Source organism: Ambystoma mexicanum, chromosome 11, assembly GCF_040938575.1.
Source record: "Ambystoma mexicanum isolate Mex_15411 chromosome 11, UKY_AmexF1_1, whole genome shotgun sequence".
NCBI classification, from domain to species: Eukaryota; Metazoa; Chordata; class Amphibia; order Caudata; family Ambystomatidae; genus Ambystoma; species Ambystoma mexicanum.
In genome coordinates, this window is record NC_090934.1 from 307,336,803 (window position 1) to 307,354,004 (window position 17,202).

Here is a 17,202-nt window from a genome sequence, read left to right on the forward strand (position 1 = left end):
TGACAGGGAACATCGGCCAAACCGGTACTAGAAGCCTGGAACGCTTTTCAGCCGCTTTGGTCTCGGCAGAAGTATTAGCCCTTTGTGAGGGAACCTCGGCAGAGCCGGTGCTAGAAAACTTAGCGCCCTTGCCCTCCTTTGCCCCCTCAGCAGGACCAGTATGACCACAAAATTGTTTCAGAGAAAGCTCAGGGTCACACCCAGTAGCCAGAGTCCGTAAATGGGACCCCTCAATTCTGCTGGTTTTAATTATAGCCCCTATTTGGGGAGGGACCCAGTATTTTTTGTCACTCTAAAAGAAACCTCATGACTAGGCCTGGTACGTTTAGTCCCAGACTGGGATACTTCAGGAATAACCCCTGTTTAAGTAGCCCCAGAAACATTGGGCTTGGGCTTATCAGAGGATAATCCAGCCGTTTTAGCGCCTTGATAGGGAGTCATGGAGAAAATTCCAGAATCCAGGTTACGGGACACCTCAGGTAGAACCCTGTTACAAGAGCCACTTTGACCCCTCCCAGAACGAGAAGACCCTGGGAAGGAAGCGCTGGGATGCCCTAAAAAGTAAGTAACTTAACAGACGCTTACTTTTTTCATCTAGGAACTGCTGTAAATGTGGCGGAGGAAGCAGTATGAACACCTCATCTGACCTGACTGGCCTATGCTGGAATGCCTGGACGGAGAGTCGCAGTAGAGTCCCACCGATGTTATCGGCCCAAACACTCCAGACAGAGAATGGGGTTCTGCCCTAGCTAAACAACGTTGCACGAAGAACAGGAAATGAATCCGTGACACTGCGGCATAAAGGAACGATAAGACTGACTGTGGAACAAGAGCAGGAAGATGTGGAAGCTGGAAACAAAGAAAAAATTCCCCACAATCCAAGTGTGTCCGACCCCGACCGCGTGGAGAAAAGGACTGAAAGGCGATGCAGGGCTCAGGAAGGCAGGGTTACGGCTATGTATTTTTATTGTATTTGTATTTATTGATTTATAAAGCGCCTTTCACCAAAGCGCTGTACAATGGAACATAGTACATAAACAATATAACGGTTGAAGCAAATAAATTATGAATCAGTCAAAAAAAGTGAAAAAAAGAGTGCGGTGGCCCAATATAAATATAGGACCACAAGTCATTTTTTGATGCTTCAATGTGCTCCGGACCATCCCGAAGGACAGATTGTCCCCAAATGTATGGAGAAAAGGGGACGGGACTTAGGAGTATGACAAAGAGGGACATTCCGTCCTTAGGGACGCGACCGGATGCACTCTTTAATAGTATCGCCCTTCAGTCCTTTTCCATCGCCAGGTCCAGTACCATTTAGCAACAATAGAGGATACTTATTAGAGGGGACGGCGGATGGGCGTATGGAGGAAAGGGGACTAGGAATAAGGTAGACACTATGGTGAGTAACTGTCATACTCCTACGTCCCGTCCCCTTTAATCCATACTTGTGGCCAAGTCCCAAGAACTGACCATAGGAAATACGGGAGGATGGAAATTCCCTTACTGGAACAACTTCTTAAGAACTGCCTGGCCAAATAGGATATCAGCACGGGAGCTCAGGTCAAGACAGCGTCTGCAAAAACTGATGGGGAAGCCCACGTAGCAGACTTGGTTAAGGACTCCCAAGGGACATATTTTCGGAAAACAACAGCTGCCGCTTTGCCACAGACCAGATGCGCATGAATGCCCTTTAGAGCTGAAGGCCTTGGATTTTGTAGGCTTAGAAAATGCATGAATCTATCCAACGAGAGATGGACGCTTTTGAGGCTGGTTTCCCTTTTGGATCATCAAACGTAACCAAGATTTGTGGAGAACTTTTAAGATTGCGTGTTGTGTCGAGGTAAAACTTCAAAGCACGTCTGACATCTAGATTGTGTAAAAACCTTTTCGGCATTCTTGGTGCAGAAGAGCTCGTCAAAATGGCTGCTTCAGACCGTGTGGGTTGAAATGCCATTTTGTCACTGCCCGAGTGATCTGCGTCACAGGTTTTAGTGAGGCCATTGTCTCTACAGGGATTGCAGGTGCTTTTGGATTGGTTTTAGCCCTTTGATAGGGAACCTCAGCAGAGCAGATAGTAGCAGACCTGTAGCACCTTTCAGCCCTCTGTTTTTGCAGAGCCCTCAGTGAGGGAACCTCGGCAGGGCCGGTGCCTGAAGACTTCAGGCATTTGCCCCCTTTCTTTGCCTGCCCTCAGCAGGACCGGTATGACAAGATTGTGTGGTAAAACTTGGGGGCACTCCCGGTAGCCAGAGCCCCTAAATGGAGCTCCTCAATCCCATTGGTCTTTGAAAGAGCCCCTGATTAGAGATCCTCTGGGTTTACCCCAGTAATTTTAGTCACTTGAAAGGAAACCAAGACTAGGCTGGGTATGTTTAGTCCCAGACTGAGAAACCTCGGGAATCTCCATCGGTTGAAGCAGCCCCAGAGCCGTTGGGCTTTGTTTTAGCCCCCAGATGGGGAACATCTGAGAAAAATCTGGTGTTTGTGGTCCCATTTGATCTTCTGTGATTGTCTGTCACGCCTTCAGATGAGACGATATACGTCCTCTCACCGGAGTCTTGTGTGACAGATGGTAAACAATTTGGATGACTTATATGGGGCGTGCCCACATGTTGCCGAAGTGGAGGCTGATGACCGAGAGAAAAACTGCCACTTTCCTTTGCTGCTTGCGCAGAGGTGCACCAGAGGAGCCTCCTACCGGCATGAAGGATGCTCCTGCAACCCTATGAAACCTGAGAGGGACATTATCTGAGTCCACGGCCTCTGCATATAGGCCGCTTTAGCAGGGGGATTGGCAAGGACCAACAAAGATATAGCTGTTAGCGTGCTTTCCTTTGTTTTATTGAGTTACTCATTGGTGGAGGAGTGGAACAGCTCTTTACCTTCTAAGGGAAGATCAAATACTTTATCCCGAACCTCCTTCGAGAACTTGGTAGTATGCAACCACGCTTGGCGGGAGAGGTCTACTCCAACCTTAAGGCCCCGAGCAGAAATGTTTACATGATGGGCCACGGCATCCAGCAGGTCTTGAGCCAGAATTCTATCATCAGAATCTTCCAGCCTGTCCGGAGGGATACATTCCTGAAATTCGGGAGCTCCTCCAACAGCTTGAGATTTGATGCTGCAAGGATAACACGCAGAAGGGAGCGAGACTGTGGCAGCGGAAACCGACCACGCCAATCCATTAGAGGGAAGAAAGGATTCTCATTGTCCACATTCTGTGTAAATGCTGCTGAGCCCAAAATATAGGTCCCTCTGCACCAGCCGTTGAGACCGCTAGTGCAGAAGAGATATCAAAACGGCCGCCTCAGACCGCGTGGGTTGAACCAAGATTTTTTCACTTCCCGAGGTGAACTGTGTCACAGGTATCAGTGAGGCCATTGCCACCAAATGGGTTTCAGGGGCTTTTTTATCCATTTTAGGCTTATGACAGGGAACCTCGGCAGAGCCAGTGCTGGCAGATCTAGAGCGCATTTCAGCTCCTTTGGATTCTGCAGAAGAATTAGCCCACGGTGAGGTAACCTCGGCAGGGCTGGTACTTGAAGACTTGGGGCCTTTGCCCTCCTACTTTGCCCCTTCAGCAGGATCGCTTCGACCAAAAGACTGTCTGTGGGAGATTCTGCAGTGGAGGATGTAGAGGCTGGCTTTGACTGGAGCATAGCTGCTGCCACCACCGTCGGGGGGGGGGGGGGGGGGGGGGGGGGGGGGGGGGGACGGCATGCTGACAAGGCTATGTCCTCCGACACATGAAGCTTGTAGCAAGCATACATTTTTCTGGTTCAGGTGCTACCCGGAATTAGGTTTTTCCCCAGACCTTACGGGCCTCGGACAGGACGTCCTAAAGGAACAGGCCTGTACGCTCCTACATCGACAGAGTAAAGGATCCCGAAAGGACCTTCTCCTGTGGAGCATGGGGCTCGGTCATGAAACGCTCTAAGAGCGGGCCATCGCCGTCCTGGTCCACCTGGTCCTCAACCAGTGCGGTGGGAGCAGAAGTGTAATCCGCCACACGTGGCGCCTCAGGCCCCGAAAGCATGGCTGACTGTGCAACCAGAGTCTTTTCCACACGGGAAAGTGGATGCAGTGGAGGAAGTGGGAGAGGAGGCCCCAGCGGGAGTGGTGTGGGAGGTGGCACTACCGGGACCAACACAGGGATTGACGGAGCAGGTTCAGGCGGCTTAGGATACATTTCTTTACATAAATCCTTAAAGTATGCCTTCATGGGATCAGAATGCATATGCTTGAGTGGGCAGAGGCTGCTCGGAAGGTGCATACCCCCTGGATCGCAAAGAGGATGGTTGCCAGGGTAGCCTCCCACCAACTGGATCTACGTAGATCAAATGGCGGACGCAGGAGGGAGCAAGACTATGCAGCAGCGTAGTCCGAGCACAGCAATCCAGTGGAGTGTGGAACAGGTTATTATCCACGAAACATTACAAAGGCTGCTCTGCCCCAAAAAAGGCCCCTCAGCATCAGGCGTGGGGAACATTGGTGTGAGAGGTAGTCAAAAATGGCCGCCGTGGACCATGGAGGTTGAACTCCCATTTTGTCAATGCCTGCGTCACAGTTGTTAGGCTGAGGTCAACAAAGGGGAGTCTGGGGTCTTATGTTCCATCTTATCCTTGCGACAAGGAACCTCGGCAGAGCCAGTGCTAGCAGATCTAGAGTGTTTATGAGACACTCTAGGGACTGCTGACAGATTATCCCCAAGTGAGGGAACATCAGCGGAGCAGGTACTAGAAGACTTGGGGTGCTTGAATGGCTTCTTTGCCCGCTCCGCAGGATTGGTTCCAACACAGTTCTGAGTGTGGGAAGGCTTAGTCACCCCCTGAAGCCAGAACCCCCAAAGGGGGCCACTCAATTCCACTGGTCTTAGAAATAACCCCAAGGAGGGGAACTTCGGGAGTAACCCTTGAGAGGGACCTCGATCCAAGACTGCACTTTATTCCAGATATGGAGACCTCAGGCCTGACCCCGGTGACAATAGCCCCAGAAGGACTGGGCCCAGCTTTAGCCCCTAAAAGGGGAACCTCTGTAGAACATCCAGTTTTGGCAGCCCCTTTGTAGGGGGCCTCGGAGGAAGCTCGGGTGTGCCTTTTAGATCCCTTTCGGGACACCTCAGGGAGATCCCTGGTAATAGGACTACTTGAGCCCCTCCCGGACCTAGAAGGCCCAGGGAAGGAGTCTCCTGGCCAGGGTGCCTTGAAAAGGCACAAACTTAACGGCTGTTTCCTTTTCTCTTCAATCAATTGCTGTAAATCTGGTGGAGGAACGCGCTGAAACACCTCCTCCCACCTAACAAGCCGACGCTTGAGGGACCGAACGCAGAGGGAGTCGCAGTAGAAGCATGAGTCCCAACAGTGTTCAGGGCCTATGCACTCCGGGCAAAGAGTGGGGATCCACCCTCGCAAAACAGTCACACGATGAACAGGACACGAATCCCAGATGCTCCGGCATAGACGGAAGGACAAGATGACCGTGGAACCGGAGCAGGAATGAAGAACAAGGGAACAAAAAGAAATGTATTCCCTGTGATGTAAGTGCGCCCGACCCCATCGGGAAAAGGACTGAATGGCGATGCGCAGAGCAGAGCTCAGGTAAGCGGGGCTACGGTCACATGCGGTGGCCCCGCATAAAAATAAAAGAACAAAAAAGGTAATTTGTTGATGCTTTCAAGGTTCTCCGGTCCCATCCCGATGGACAAATATTCCACCGTTGGGGAAAGGGGATGGGAGGTAGGAGTATACTGTTTTCTGGCAAGATTCCTAATCTGTGGAATATCATCCAATCTATTCCTCAAAGCCACTAGATGATGCAGAGCAGCTCTACAGATGGCTTGGTCAAGTAGCCTTTGGTGCATGTCCTTGGGATATTTGCAGAGCCATGGCTGCCTTGTTAAATTGCATCCAGTGGCCCTCATCACGGACTCCAGCTCTATCAAAGGGGAGGTAAAATCGTCACATAGAAAATCTAATAAGCAAACCGTACAAGCAATCTAAAAGGGCAGGTTGGTGAGTGGACAAGGAACATGTCGAAGAAATACCATATCCAGCAGAAAGAACATTACCTGATCAAGTTAATAAATTCCCCCACACACTAAGTTCGATAAAGTTCACCGGGCCATATTGAGAGACAAGTATGAAGAAAAATACAGGTATCCAAAAAAACAAGTGACCCATTCAAGCATCCTCGCCAGCTACAGTATTGACATGATAGTGTCTCGTAAAGTTATGTCCAGATACCCATGTCAGAGCTTGGAACCACTTTCTGTAAGGCGGGGATTGCGGGCCAATATTTTGTGGAATCGGTCCCCAAGGCATTCTGGTGTTTGTTTTGCCAACTCAATCCATTCAGCGACGGTTTGGAAATCGATCTCCCTTTTCTGCTCCCCAAGAAATCCATGAGAAGTTGGTCACCAAGACAAAACTAGTTTGTCCTGGGAACAATTTCTAAGCATAGTCTGTGGAAGGATTTTTGAGGAGAAAACACTGGCAGGTGGAAATTACATTAGAAGGTAAATTCAGAGAACACCTTGGGTAGCAAAGAGTGTCTGACCGTCAGATCAACCTTCCATTGAGAATAACTGACAGGAAAACCTATAAACCCTGAAACTCAGAAACACTACGCAAAAGTTGTTGCCAAGAAGAAAGCCACCTTATAGCGAAGCAACAGGCAAGAATGCAGTCTCAAATGGAGTAACAAAAACCCAGACTAAGGACCCACAAAGGCACCATAAGGTTCTTGGTGGAAAGAAAATAAACCCTTAAGAAATTGGATCCGTGTGCTGAGTCCCATGATGCATTTGAGCTGAGTGGAAGTATTCCTTGGGCTCCTGCAAGGACCATAGGACACTCAACCAGTAAAAAATGTCCTGCAGCCCTAACATTTTGTGCCCACGAAACAAACGACTAAGGCAGACTATAAGCAGGTTATCTTAAAGATTGTACTGTTTTAGACCCATGCATTCACTGCCTACAGCTTCAGACCCACTGGAGGCAGAAGGGTCTGATACAGACTCTACGTGCTCTGGAAAATCAGTGCTGTTCAACAGCTATTCTGGTTGAGAGGAGAGTCATGAAAGGAGACAGCCAAGGTCAATCATGTGGTTGTAAAGCTGGATCAAATGCACACCAGTGTAGATGCCGATTATCCAGATTGGTGAGCTTGCTGCACACATACAGGGATCCTGGAAGGCATTGTGGCAGCAGTCTGAGAAAAGCCTAAGTCTCCTGCACCTTGGCAGCATTCCCCCAAATACCTGGAGAAGTGGGTGTGCTATAACCCAAACGGGCATTCGTAGGTTCCCTGAACAATACAGTTTGGGTCCAATGAACAAGTTACTTCTTACCTTGTAACGTTCTTTCGACGGGATGTTCCTCCGACGTATTCCTCATCTTAGATATCTCCTTCCAGCTCTGCTGGCCTCGGAAATTTTTTTCTCTAGAGGGCGCTGCACGTCGACGTCCTCCGAGTCGATGTCCCTCGACAGCCGCCGTGTCGACGTCATCCTGCCTATAAAGGCCGCGCGCAGCGTCCGTTGCTCAGTTCCGTTTTGTAGCCCACAATAATACTTTCTGGACTAACTAATCACCCTGAAGGAGCGTAAGCTGCAACAACAAGGGAAGTAGAACTGCGGGGATGGATGGGAGGGTCGATGAGGAATACGTCGGAGGAACATCCCGTCGAAAGAATGTTACAAGGTAAGAAGTAACTTGTTCTTCGAAGGGATTGTGTCCACCGACGTATTCCTCATCTTAGATAGGCTCCCATAGCAGTATTCTATATTCGGAGGAGGGAGTACTGACTTCACGCTGTCTTCTATTGATGAATAGAATGCAGTACAGCCCTTCCAAACCTAGTCTCTTGACTGGAGGAGGAATCCAGATTGTAAAAACGTGTAAAGGTATGGACAGACGACCATGCAGCGGCCGCACATATGTCTTTAACCGGCACGCCTCTTTTGAGGGCCGATGAAGCTGCAATACCTCTGGTCGAATGAGCCCTAAGGTTTTGAGGGGGCTCTTTCCCTGCCAGTTTATAACATTCCAGAATGGCTAGAATGATCCATCTGGAAATGGTCTGCTTAGTTATTGGTAACCCCAGCTTGTGACCTGTGTAACCTACAAACAGCTGGTCTGCCTGTCTTATCCTGGCTAATCTACTAATGTAAAAACTTAAAGCCCTCCTAGGGTCTAGCCTGTGTAACCTCTCTTCCTCTTTCCCCGGGTGAGGAGGAGGATAGAAAGATGGTAGGGTAATCTTCTGAGTGATATGGAATTCAGAAACCACCTTTGGGAGGAAATTAGGCTTCACTTGCAGGACAACTTTGTCTTTGTGAAAGATTGTATGAGGGGGTTTACAAGAAGGAGCTTGTAATTCGCTCACCCTTCTAGCAGATGTAAGTGCTATTAATAAAACAGTTTTAAGGGTAAGGAATCTTAACGAACAAGAATGGAGAGGTTCGAAAGGTGTACCCATCAAGAAAGTTAGTACTAAGTTTAAATCCCATAGGGGAACTTGGAATGGTCTTGGGGGATAAACATTGGTTAACCCCTTTAGAAACTGTATTACCAAGGGTAATTTGAAATAGGATGGTTCTTCTGCAGTACGCTTAAAGATGGATAGCGCTGCGAGATAGCCCTTAATGGTGCCAATTTGAAGGCCTGAATTTGCCAAATATAGTAGGAAGGACAAAACCATTGGTGTACCACATGAAAATGGGTCGATATTCTGTTCTCTACACCAGCTGCAAAATCTGTTCCAACGGCAACGGTATAAAGACTTTGTTGCTGGCCTCCTTGCCGAAAGCAACACCTCCATAACATCGTCAGGGAGGTCCCAATCCTTGTACCGCAGCCTTTCAGAAGCCAAGCGTGAAGGTTGAGGGTTTTGATGTCTGGATGGAGAACCTGACCTCCCTTCTGTGAGAGTAGGTTCTCTCTGAGTGGAAGTCGAATTGGAGGGCAGATGGACAAGTCTAGAAGGTCCGGGTACCACGTTCTCCTGGCCTAATCCGGGGCAATTAGGATCATGGTTCGCCGGAATCTTCTCAACCTCCTGATCATTTGAGGAATGACAGGGACCGGTGGGAACGCGTACAGAAGCAGAAACTCCCAGTCCACTATGAACGCGTCTCCCAGAGCTCCTCTCGGAGGAAATTCCCTTGAGCAGAACAGGTCGCATTTCCTGTTTAGGCTGGTGGCGAACAGATCTACCTGAGGGGTTCCCCAAAGGGCGAAGATCTCTTGAAGGACTTCCTGAGCTAGCTCCCACTCGTGGGAGACTGTTCTGCCTGCTCAGAGCGTCCGCTGTCAAGTTCTTCTCTCCGGCTAGGTGAACTGCCGATAGAGAGATTCCTTCTTGGATTGCCCAAAACCAGAGCTGCATCGCCTCTCTGCACAGGGGGTAGTGATCCTACGCCTCCTCTTTTGTTGAGGTAATGCATGGCCACCGTGTTGTCCGTCATTATCAGGACGTTCTTCCCTTGTACAGCTGGCAGGAAAGCCTTCAGCGCAAGTCTGATGGCTCTCAGCTCTAACAGGTTGATGTTTAGTCTGGACTCCGATGGAGACCAACGACCGCTGATGGTCAAGTCGTTGGCGTGGGCTCCCCACCCCGTGAGTGAGGCATCCGTGACTACTGTTATCTCCGGCCAGGGTTGCCAAAACTGTTCTCCTTTCAGAATGTTCTCCTGACAGGCCCACCACTGAAGGTCTCGAGCCACCCTGCCGGGAACCTGAAGAAGATCGGTCATTCTCCCTGAGAATTGTGACCACTTAGTCCTCAGTGCCCACTGGAGGAATCTCATTCTCAGGCGAGCCTCTGGCACAAGGAAAATGCAGGATGCCATGAGGCCTAGCAACCTCAAAAAGTCGAAGGCTGGGAGACGTTGGGCATGCTGGAACTTGGTAACCATCTGTAGAATATCTTGAGCCCTCACCTCTGGTGGCGAGGCTTTTCCCAGGGAAGTATCCAGGATCACTCCTATGAACTGGAGTCTCTGCGATGTTATCATTTGTGACTTCTTTAAATTGAGGGAGAAGCCCAGTCTGTGAAGGAAGTGGCACACGTGATTTAGCTGGATCTGAGCTTGTTCCGGAGAAACAGCCCTGATCAGCCAATCGTCCAGGTAGGGGTAGACGTGAATCTCTTCCCTCCTTAGACTTGCAGCCACTACCGACATTAACTTGGTGAAGACCCTCGGGGCGGAGGTCAGCCCAAATGGCAGCACTCGAAATTGATAGTGAGAGTTGCCAATTGCGAACCTCAGGTATTTCCTGTGTTTGAGATGGATAGGCACATGGAAATAAGCGTCTTGAAGGTCCAGAGATACCAACCAGTCCTGGAACTGAAGGGCCTGTAGGATCTGAGAAAGTGTGACCATCTTGAATTTGTCTTTTCTGAGGAATTTGTTCAATTCTCGCAAGTCCAAGATGGGTCTCAGTCCTCCGTCTTTCTTCGGAATGAGAAAGTAAGGGGAGTACCAGCCCTTGTTCCTCTCCGCTACAGGTACCGGTTCTATGGCACCTTTCTCTAGCAGGTCCAAAATTTCCTGCAAGAGGAGCGGATCTGGAGCTTTCTGAGAGCTGATCCCCGGTGGATGACTGAGGTATACGTAGGAAAGGCAGGCAGTAACCTTGGGCGACTGTTTCCAATGCCCAAGCATCTGACGTGATAGCCTGCCATACCGCCAGATGTTGAGTCAACCTGCCTCCTACAGGTGTCCTGTGAGGGGAGTCCTCAGAGTGGTTTTGGGGCGGCTGATGCAGATGCCGATGGTAAAGAGGCACCTGCTGTTGCTGCGGCTTTAGAATATCTACCCCGTCCACCTCGGGTAGTTCTTCTTTGACCCCTTTGAGCCGGGCGTCCTCTACCTCTTCCGAATGCGGAGTAGAAGCGAAAGGACTTGCCCCTCGCAGAGGTTCCTGTGGGACGAAAAGGAGTCTGACGGATTGCAGCTCCTAGGGATTTTGCTGCAGCTTTTGAAGTTTCTCTAAACTGTCATCCGCCTTTTTCCCGAACAAAGAAGAGCCATCGAATGGCATGTTCAAGAGCCTGGCTTGCACATCTGGGGCAAAACCCGACTTTCTCAACCAAGCGAATCTCCTGGTTGATGTACTTGCCGCCATTGCTCTGCTGATACTGTCAGCCGAATCAATGCCCGTCTGGAGGGATTCGCACATAGCGTCTTTACCGTCCTGTATAATATTCAGGAACGCATCCCTTTCTTCTCCCTCCGGGATGCAGTCAGCCGCTGTAGAAGCACACTCCCAAAGGGTATGGCTGAACCTAGCAAGGGTGCAAGTAGCATTAACAGACTTTAACGCCATGCTACATGCTGAAAAGACTTTCTTTGCCATAGCATCATATTTTTTATCGTCCCTGTCCTGTGGGACTGTAGGATAAGCCGTCTTGACATCGGTAGAGGATGCTGCTTGTACCACCAGACTTTCTGGGGATGGGTGTTTAGACAAAAATTCTGGGTCTGTGGAAGATACCCTGTACTTTGTAGACAGTTTTTTTATTTACTGCTGGTATTACATATGGGGTTTCCCAGTTTGTCATGATCTTTCTCTGAAGAGCTTTATGAAAGGGCACCACAGGATCCTCTTGTGGGCCTTTGTCAAGAATATCCGTGAGGTCATCTTGTTGGAAAGATTGTGAAGGTGCAGACCACCCCATGAACTCTGTAATCCTGGCCATTAAGGCTCTGTAGGGGGTTTCAGCATGCTCCCCGGGTCTGGCTTAGCAAACTCCACCTCAGGGGAAGTGTCTAACCCACTTGCCTCATGTAAAGAATCATGAAGATCCTTTAATCTGCGCTCTTCAGAGGAAAATTCCTCTCTAACTGGGGTTACAGGTCCCTGTAACTCAAATGTGTCTTGTTCAGACAAATCACCCTCTTCTAAAATTGAGGATATAGTTCTCTATTGTTCTGAACTCATAAAGGGAGTGAATCCCATTTCCAAGGCAGAGGGTGCCGAACTTGTCATTATTGGCCTCGAAAGCGTCGATGTCATCGACGCCGAAGGCTTCGAGCGTGGCGTCGAAAACAGAGGTGGAGGCCTCGAGGACCTTGACAGAATTGGAATTCTACTCGACAATATCGAAGCCATCGACGTCGAGGGCCTGGGGATAGTCACTGGATGTGTGGTAACCGTGACTTTACTTGGCGTCGACACCGGTGTCGAGGCCGGCGTCGAGTCGACAGACCCGTGTGTCGAAGGTCCCTTCGACAACGGCGTCGAAGACATCGACCTCGACGGGACTTTCGTCGACGGCACCTTCGAGAAAGGTTTGGAGGTCATAGTCCTGCTCGAGGGTTCGAAACGCGCTCGAGAGGTTTCTTTCGCCGGGTACTGCGACTCGCGGCGTTTTTGACCTTCTGGTCGAAAGACCCGAGCATCGCTCTCGGCAGTCTTCGAGGGGGTCGGTGGCCGCTTTCTGGAAGACGCTCATCATATTCTTTCGGAATTCCTCCCATTCAGCCCGGGAACTATGTTTCGTGGGGCAAGGGATTCTTTTTGGCGAAACAGAGGAAGACTGAGAAGGGGATCTTCGACGTCTCCTCTTCGAGTGCTTCGATCTCGAGGAGTGATGAGACCCACTCCGAGACCTGGAGCGCGAATGGTGACGAGGAGACGAATGTCTCGACTTCGTCGAAGAAGAAGCTTTAAAAGTCTTACCTTTCTCCAGCTTCCCCCTACGCTCCTTCAGGGCCTTAGCTGTCATGGACATACATTCCTCGCATTCGAACAATGGTGTTCAGCTCCCAAGCACCACAGACAAATTCTGTGAGGATCAGTCAACGACATCTTTTTCCCACAATCTCGACATTTTTTGAAGCCGGATCAAGGAATTGTCGGTTCCGACGAGGAAGCCATCGAGTACGGATCGAATAACTCGAGGTAAATAGGATTATCTGACTAAGAACTGAGCAACGGTATTCCGAGGCACTGAGTAAGCGCGGAAAAACAGAACTGAGCAACGGACGCTGCGCGCGGCCTTTATAGGCAGGATGACGTCGACACGGCGGCTGTCGAGGGACATCGACTCGGAGGACGTCGACGCGCAGCGCCCTCTAGAGAAAAAATTTTCCGAGGCCAGCAGAGCTGGAAGGAGATATCTAAGATGAGGAATACGTCGGAGGACACAATCCCTTCGAAGGAGGATTTTGAGTAACAGATTAAGGAGGTGCTGCCGGAAGCTAGGTGTAAGAAAGGTTCTCTTTGAGCAACTTTTTCTCCATATTATATGGACCCCCAAAGCATGTTGCATTTGTTTTTACACCTTGTCCTGACTTTACAGTGAGGTTAAGCTTTCTTAGCTGGCTGGCCTTTTACTCATTTGTTATTGGGTGGGGGGGGGGGGGGGGGGAGACAGACTAGTCCTTCAGAATGTCAGTTTTGGGAAACTATGTCTCGGTTCTTTTTACATGTTATCGATTTTGGGTAACTTTTTCATGTTGCACAAAGCATCTTCCAATGTAGTGCAATGGGGATACTTTTGTATCACCCTAGACTACACTCAAAAGGATTTTTGGATTACTTTTACATGTGCCCAAATACAAGCTGGTGGCAGCAGTTACATTTTCACCGTATTTTTAATTTGCTCTCACGCTTACCGTGTTTGGATACAAATTGGGGCTAGTGTCCAAACATGGCCATGCCACAAGGTTTATCATTAGTTCTGTGCCCATTTTGTCCTTTAGCCTTCTTCCTGCCTTGCCAGGAAATTCTTTTTGGGCATGCATTTGCCTGGGAAAGCAGTGCTTTTTACTGGCTCTTGCAGGCCATGTTTGTTGAACGCAAGGAAGTGGGTTGGGACTGGCTGGCCCCCTTCCACAAACTGTTTTCAGCATGTCTGGAGTGTATGCATGAGTTTCGCAAACAGTGGTCCCTGATTGGAACACTCCTGAGGTGTGTGAGGGGCAGGTCTTCTATTGGTTGGGCTGTTCGTGCGTGACTGGCCTTTAGTATAAGAGGAATACTGCAGGCATTCCCCAGAGATCTGAAGGAGCAAAGTATTCTGTATAGCTGAAGACATCGGCAGACCAATGGACCGATCCTGAGAAGGCCAGGTGACTAACTTTTGCTGCAGTCCTGGTGGAGCAGTCTAGCAACTGATCTTAGAAGAGCCTTGTCAGTGCTTTGGACTGGAACAACCATTCTCAATGTCTTCTCGGGGCCCTGCAGTTTGGAGTCTCAGAAGGGTTCCTGGGCCATCCAGTGGACTGACCAACTCCAATATGGGCTATTGTGGTAGAAGCGTCGCCATTCTGCGTTTTGACACTAACTTCAGGGATCTACTGCAAGACCTGTAAATAGACTTCCTGCAAGATTTCAGTGTCCCAGCACAGATGGACCCAGAGAGATAAGATGCACTTCCACCACAACAAATGACACCTGCCGTCGCCATGCTTCAGTGGCAATCATTGAAACAGACTTTCCTGAATCTAGTCAAGGATCCTGAAGACTGCTGCATCAGTGCACGCTGCATGGTTCCACGAGAAGAGGTTGCACACAACACCTGTACCGTCCAGAACTCTTCTTGCACCCACAACTCCTGAGCTTCTTCGACCAGAACCAACAGCAGGAAAATCTACCTCTAGCAACCCATCTTCGACCTACCAAATATGAGGAAAAAAAATCAGTGAGTAGTAGTGATACTTACCAGTGCCCCATCTCAACCCTTTAAAGGTTTGTGAAGAACTGATTTATTTTACCATACTTTGGCTTTGCCAACACTTGTTGCAAGGGCCCTCCAAAAGCTAGAAAAGCATTTTACTCACTAGTAAACTCCTTGGACAACCTTTTGGAACAATCTTGGGAAAATTTAGAAGTTTGACACGAGGCCCCCATACAACTTCAGGTTGGACTTTACATTGACCCACTCAGCAGAATTCCCATCTATAACTAAGCTGTGCTTCTACAGTCAACAGCAAAATGGCTGCGCTGGCTCATTGGAGCACTATTGGATCAAAATTGCATTTTTACAATGACAGAAGGATGGCTGCACCATCTTGCCAAACACCTACTGGGCGAGCTGGAACAGGGAACACACCGACAAAAGTTGCCAGTGTGTGTTCTTGTGTGCACCAAAAGAAGCAAATCAAAGCAGCTCTGCTCTGCTGCTTGCTAAACAATTTTTAAAAAAATTAAAATAAAAAAGTTCCCATTGAAAAGGGAATATTTTACATGAAAAACCATGCTACCCTGAAGCTATTTTTATCCGTTCATCACACTACTTTTATCAGCGAGACCTTGCCATGCCCATCCATATTTACATTGTGCTCCAGCAGAAGAGAGCAGTATCCCTGAATGACAGGCTGTTCAGAACTGGGAAGTCAAAGGAAGCTTTAGTTTCAGCTGTGCGGGAAAGCTCTTTACTTTTGGGCTACAAAATGTCAAAAATCAATAGTTCAAAAAGCCTGGCTCTCTGGGCCTATGTCAATTTCAGTGGATCTGTGTTTTAAACAAATTGCTGTATAAAAGAAACTGACTATGACTGCAGAACAATGTGGGAAATTGAGATGGAACCTTTTGAAAGAAGCATGCCAGCAGGCCTCACACCATGTTTAAATGTACTTCTGCAAATAAGAAAAAGTTGCATTTTAAAAGTGTAGGTTGGATAAGGCTCTGCCCTTGTCTAACAATGTAAAGGGGTTTGTGCTTCAACAGGCTTGCTTCTGATTCAGAACAAAATAAAATCAAGAATTAAATGTATTAGCTGGCTGCTTTGGAGTTCTAGAACAGGTTTTTCTGCTGGCTAAACAGAGGCCTTCCCCCAAAAGGAGCCACCATAAACTTCTAGGACACATGCATGCCAATTGCCACCTTTGAAAACTTTAAATGGACCGAAAGCACTAAACAGCCCAGGCTCATTAGACTTGTCTGGGCTGAGGCCTCTTACAATAGAGATTCTGGGACACGGACATGTGAAATAGGAAATCGCACGTTCCCGCAACTTCTACTGGGAGCTTCAAGAGCAGCCTATGCCTGCATATGGTGAACAATGCTGACCATTTGCTTCAAAAGACTTATTAATAAAATAGTAAGACTTCTCTGCAACAAGACTTCGCAGGAATGCAAAAAGTTCAGTTTAAATGTCATTTTTGTGGTTTTTAAACAAGACGAGGTAGTCTTCACGGCCATATCCGGAAAAGAAATGGCAGAGAAGCGGATATTTGAGGAAAGTGTACATGATGCCACTCTGAAATTCAATACTTACATGTCTTATGATAATCTATACCGATGTATAAAGTTATAGAATTTTAGGTTGAATATTTATCACTGAAAATTGCGAAAAACTTTTAGACAAGCGAAACAAAGTCCGACAAACGTGAGAATTGGACTTCCATGCTCTACGAAAAATATGTAATCTGCCTATGTAATTGCTTAAAATGTCAACTGTACAAATGTGTAAATTATGTTCAGATTGATTTTTGGCAAAAAGGACTGGGGAAGGCTTTGCACGTCATAAAGTAAGACCCCATAAACTGAGTCACCTCCTAGGAGGCAACCAACATTGGCTGACCTAGCCGGGTCTTGGGGTAGGCCTAGCTCAGTTCTGCCCAACAATAAAATGATTATGTCACCATGCCTTATAAATAAGGGCGGGTGACAGAACTCTAGACGCTCGCTCCTGCATTTCCAGCGCCTGCGTATCCTGATAGTCTACATGCCAGATTCCAGATCCCACTGCAAGGCCAAAGCATAGCGGACCCTATTCCAGCAAGGCCTTGATCCAGAAATCCCACTAAAAATCACAATAACTAGTGGTAAAAGCTGTGTAACCCTTTTTGGTAGCATCCTGTGACCAGACCGGCTTTTTGTGTCCACTACCTGCATGCCCGCTGTACCTTTACCATCCAGCGACCAGACTTGCCCAGCTGTTTGCTGTAAGGGGCGCCCGCCGTGCGGTGACCAGAGCCCGGCTGACTGTCCTAAAATCCCAAACTCAAGTGTGGACTAAGTATTTCCCCATCCCATAGCAATATAGCCTACCCCATCTTGACCCTTTGTCTTTGTTCCACTCTCTAAGCAACCCTATCCATGCCTTGGTAATTTGGCCAACTGTGGGAATTCTCTGTGCATCTTGTCTGTGATTTCCTAGTGTTAGCTCCATTCTTTCATTCACCCCATCTTGTAACTCCTTAGCAATATTTTGAATAATTTAATTAATTTCCACATAGAGAGA

At 48.5% G+C, this 17,202-nt stretch overlaps 1 protein-coding gene across 16 annotated transcripts in view; it reads right to left on the reverse strand.

Moving 5' to 3' along the window:
- PUM1 (pumilio RNA binding family member 1) overlaps positions 1-17,202 on the reverse strand; it is a 1,312,543-nt gene that overhangs the window by 1,095,861 nt on the left and 199,480 nt on the right. The gene's annotated exons all lie outside the window — the stretch shown is intronic.